Genomic DNA, 5,798 nt, shown 5'->3' with positions numbered 1-5,798 from the left:
TAGCAAAATTACGACTCTTTTAATAAAATTGCCCACATTTTAAGCTTTTCTTGTCAAATTGCGACTGTTATTGAGTAAAATTCCAACTTTTATCATAATATTGCGCACATTTTCAGTTTTTCTTGTCACATTTTGACTTGCGTTGAGTAAAATGACGACTTTTATCATAATACTGCCAAAATTCTAAATTGTGACCTTTTTCTTGTGAAATTCCAAGTCATTTTTCATAACAAGTTTTTTTATATGTGCATAGTATGTATATATTATTAATGTTGTAAATACACATCTTTATATATCTAGAAAGGCTGGTCCTAAAGAGGGAAGCATTTTTCCCACGTCTTGTATTTGTATTTCTACCCTTCTAGAGACATCAATAAGGAAAAGTAGCTTCCATATGAGGAGGTGTGACTGTGTGTCGCTTTTAAAAGTGCTGCCCCCTCTGGTCAACATATGAAATAACAAGTGTGTGTAAGAAATTGAAATGCGCCGCCTTTGGCCAAACTTGATTATAATAAATAAATAAATATGTATATAGAGACATACAGTAATGAATTGAAGTAAATCAAATAAAAAAATAAAAAAATTAACTAAAAGCAGTCTTTTTCTCACAATGTGTCGACTTTTTTCTCATAAAATTGGGAACAATTTCTCATATTCTTTCTGTTTCTGTAATATTGCAATATTCTCTCGTAAAATTATGACCTTTTTATGTAAAATTATTACTTTTTAACGCAAAAATGTGACATTTGTCATATAAAATTCCGACATGTAACGCAATATTACCAATTTTTTTCTTGTTCTTGTAAAATAGTGCCATTTTTGGAGCAAAATGACGACTTTTGCCATCATTTTGCTAAGTAAAATTCCGATTATTATTGCCAAAATTGTAAAGTTTTCTTATAAAATGGTGACTTTTGTCTAGCAAAATTACGACTCTTTTCATAAAATTGCCCACATTTTAAGCTTTTCTTGTCAAATTGCGACTGTTATTGAGTAAAATTCCGACTTTTATCACAATATTGCCAATATTTTTGTTGTCCTTTTAAAATAGTGACATTTTTGGAGCAAAATTATGACCTCTGTCATCATTTTGCCAAGTAAAATTCAGATCATTATTATTATATTCCCAACATTTTAAAGTTTTCATATAAAATTGTGACTTTTGTCGAGAAAAATGACGACTCTTTTCATAAAATTGCCCACATTTAAATTTTTATTTGATCAAATTGCGACTGTTTATCAAATTCCAACGTTTATCATAATATTGCACAAATGTTCAGTTTTTCTTGTAAAATTTTGACTTGCGTTGGGGTGGTCCCAAAAAGGAGGGATTTTTCAAATTTGACTGTGTGTCGCTTTTAAAAGTGCTCCTCCTCTGGTCAGCATATGAAATAACAAGTGTGTATAAGAAATTGAAATGCGCCCCCTTTGGCCAAAATTACTTAAAAAAAACGCAAAATGGTGACATTTTGTCGGATAAAATTCAGACTTTTATCACAATATTGCCAATATTTTTGTTGTCCTTTTAAAATAGTGACATTTTTGGAGCAAAATTATGACCTCTGTCATCATTTTGCCAAGTAAAATTCAGATCGTTATTATTATATTCCCAACATTTTAAAGTTTTCATATAAAATTGTGACTTTTGTCGAGAAAAATGACGACTCTTTTCATATAATTGCCCACATTTAAATTTTTATTTGATCAAATTGCGACTGTTATTGAGTAAAATTCCAACGTTTATCATAATATTGCACAAATGTTCAGTTTTTCTTGTAAAATTTTGACTTGCGTTGGGGTGGTCCCAAAAAGGAGGGATTTTTCAAATTTGACTGTGTGTCGCTTTTAAAAGTGCTCCCCCTCTGGTCAGCATATGAAATAACAAGTGTGTATAAGAAATTGAAATGCGCCCCCTTTGGCCAAAATTACTTTAAAAAAACGCAAAATGGTGACATTTTGTCGGATAAAATTCCGACTTTTATCACAATATTGCCAATATTTTTGTTGTCCTTTTAAAATAGTGACATTTTTGGAGCAAAATTATGACCTCTGTCATCATTTTGCCAAGTAAAATTCAGATCATTATTATTATATTCCCAACATTTTAAAGTTTTCATATAAAATTGTGACTTTTGTCGAGCAAAATTACGACTCTTTTCATAAAATTGCCCACATTTTAAGCTTTTCTTGTCAAATTGCGACTGTTATTGAGTAAAATTCCAACTTTTATCATAATATTGCACACATTTTCAGTTTTTCTTGTCACATTTTGACTTGCGTTGAGTAAAATGACGACTTTTATTATAATACCGCCAAAATTCTACCTTTTTCTTGTGAAATGGTGACCTTTTTCTTGTGAAATGGTGACCTTTTTCTTGTGAAATTCCAACTCATTTTTTACAACAAGCTTTTTTATATTTGCATAGTATGTATATATTATTAATGTTGTAAATACACATCTTTATATATCTAGAAAGGCTGGTCCTAAAGAGGGAGGCATTTTTCTCACGTCTCAAGAAGGTAACAAATACAAGAGTGTGTGTGTGTGTGTGTGTTTGATTGCGTGTGTGTGTGTGTGTGTGTGTTTGATTTAGCCGGCTGTGTTTCCTCGGATGGCTCATTGACATAAATCAGGTGTGAGTGTGTGTGTATCCAGGAGGAGTTAACAAGAGGCCTCAGTCCAAACACACTCGCTGGTGTAAACTCGGGGAGAAAAGCTCCGGGCATATTTCTGCCGCCGAGACGCCGGGGCGACGCTTTGTCATCCGGAGAGCGCCGCTGAAAGCGGGCGCGCGTTTTGAAGTGCGTCCGCCACTTTCTCAAGTCGGACCACATGCGGCGCCGGGCGCGGCGGGGGGGGGGTTTGGGGGCGGGGTTAAAAGTTCACATGAGTCGTGGCTTCCATGGAAAATGGCCGCTTAGACCGTCCTTCCTGTGTTGTCGTCCTCAAGGCGACTGACTCACGGATGTTTTTTGGGTTTGTTTTTTTTTTTTCCCCTCCCAGATAACATCTACTGTCCGCCCATGTTTACCAACCACTTCCTTTCTTGCCCCCGGCGGGGTCAGAGGTCGCGCTGTTAACTGGAACTTGAATGAGCCTTTCTGCTTAAACAGTGATGACAGTTTTATTTTGTTTCAAAGGTATGAGAAAATTGAAGTTATTGAAGAAAAGTTGGGGCAACTTTAGTACTTTTTTTTTTGTACAAAACCCCAAAACCAGTAAAGTTGTCACGTTGTGTAAATGGTAAATAAAACCAAAATACAAAGATTTGCTAATTCTTTTCAACTTATATTCAATTGAATAGACTGCAAAGACAAGATGTTTAACATTCCAACTGGAAAACGTTATTTTTTGCGAATATTAGCTCATTTGGAATTTGATGCCTGCAACATTTTTTTCAAAAAAGCTGGCACAAGTGGCAAAAAAGACTGATAAAGTTGAGGAATGCTCGTCAACGACTTATTTGGAACATCCCACAGGTGAACAGGCTAATTGGGAACAGGTGGGTGCCATGATTGGGTATAAAAAGCAGCTTCCGTGAAATGCTCAGTCGTTCACAAACAAGGACGGGGCGAGGGTCACCACTTTGTCAACAAATGCCTGAGCAAATTGTTCAAGAACAACATTTATCAACCAGCTATTGCAAGGAATTTAGGGATTTCACCATCTACGCTCCGTAATATCATCAAAAGGTTCAGAAATTTGGAGAAATCACTGCACGTAAGCCATGATATTACGGCGCTTCGATCCCTCAGGCGGTACCGCATCAAAAAGCGACATCAGTGTGTAAAGGATATCACCACATGGGCTCAGGAACACTTCAGAAAACCACTGTCAGTCACTACAGTTGGTCGCTACATCTGTAAGTGCAAGTTAAAACTGTACTATGCAAATTCAACGCCATTTTATCAACAACACCCAGAAACGCCGCCAGCTTCACTGGGCCCGAGCTCATCTAAGATGGACTGATGCAAAGTGGAAAAGTGTTCTGTGGTCTGACGAGTCCACATTTCAAGTTGTTTTTGGAAACTGTGGACGTCGTGTCGTCCAGAACAAAGAGGAAAAGAACAATCCGGATGTTGTTATTTTTTGCAAATATTAGCTCATATGGAATTTGATGCCTGCAACATGTGTTTCAAAAAAGCTGGCACAATTGGCAAAAAAGACTGAGAAAGTTGAGGAATGCTCGTCAAACACTTATTTGGAACATCCCACAGGTGAACAGGCTAATTGGGAACAGGTGGGTGCCATGATTGGGTATAAAAGCAGCTTCCGTGAAATGCTCAGTCGTTCACAAACAAGGACGGGGCGAGGGTCACCACTTTGTCAACAAATGCCTGAGCAAATTGTTCAAGAACAACATTTATCAACCAGCTATTGCAAGGAATTTAGGGATTTCACCATCTACGCTACGTAATATCATCAAAAGGTTCAGAAATTTGGAGAAATCACTGCACGTAAGCCATGATATTACGGCGCTTCGATCCCTCAGGCGGTACCGCATCAAAAAGCGACATCAGTGTGTAAAGGATATCACCACATGGGCTCAGGAACACTTCAGAAAACCACTGTCAGTCACTACAGTTGGTCGCTACATCTGTAAGTGCAAGTTAAAACTGTACTATGCAAATTCAACGCCATTTTATCAACAACACCCAGAAACGCCGCAAGCTTCACTGGGCCCGAGCTCATCTAAGATGGACTGATACAAAGTGGAAAAGTGTTCTGTGGTCTGACGAGTCCACATTTCAAGTTGTTTTTGGAAACTGTGGACTTCGTGTCGTCCAGAACAAAAAGGAAAAGAACAATCCGGATGTTGTTATTTTTTGCAAATATTAGCTCATATGGAATGTGATGCCTGCAACATGTGTTTCAAAAAAGCTGGCACAAGTGGCAAAAAAGACCGATAAAGTTGAGGAATGCTCGTCAACGACTTATTTGGAACATCCCACGGGTGAACGGGCTAATTGGGAACAGGTGGGTGCCATGATTGGGTATAAAAAGCAGCTTCCATGAAATGCTCAGTCGTTCACAAACAAGGACGGGGCGAGGGTCACCACTTTGTCAACAAATGCCTGAGCAAATTGTTTAAGAACAACATTTATCAACCAGCTATTGCAAGGAATTTAGGGATTTCACAATCTACGCTCCGTAATATCATCAAAAGGTTCAGAAATTTGGAGAAATCACTGCACATATGCGATGATATTACGGACCTTGGATACCTCAGGTGGTACTGCATCAAAAAGCCACATCAGTGTGTAAAGGATATCACCACATGGGCTCAGGAACAGTTCAGAAAACCACTGTCAGTCACTACAGTTGGTCGCTACATCTGCAAGTGCAAGTTTAAACTCTACTATGCAAAGCCAACCACATTTTATCAACAACACCCAGAAACGCCGCCGGCTTCGCTGGGCCCGAGCTCATCTAAGATGGCCTGATGCAAAGTGGAAAAGTGTTCTGTGGTCTGACGAGTCCACATTTCAAGTTGTTTTTGGAAACTGTGGACGTCGGGTCGTCCAGAACTAAGAGGAAAAGAACAATCCGGATTGTTCTAGGCGCGGACTGTAAAAGCCAGCATGTGTGATGGTATGGGGGTGTATTAGTGCCCAAGACATGGGTAACTTACACATCTGTGAAGGCACCATTAATGCTGAAAGGTACATACAGGTTTTGGAGCAACATATGTTGTCATCCAAGCAACGTTACCATGGACGCCCCTGCTTATTCTTCTTCTTTTTCTTCTTTTTGTTTTTCAACATCTTCTTTTCTTTCTCTTCTTCTCCTTCTTCTT

Source organism: Entelurus aequoreus, linkage group LG11, assembly GCF_033978785.1.
Source record: "Entelurus aequoreus isolate RoL-2023_Sb linkage group LG11, RoL_Eaeq_v1.1, whole genome shotgun sequence".
Lineage (NCBI taxonomy): Eukaryota > Metazoa > Chordata > Actinopteri > Syngnathiformes > Syngnathidae > Entelurus > Entelurus aequoreus.
The sequence above is the reverse complement of the archived record's forward strand: the minus strand, read 5'-3'. Positions refer to the sequence as shown.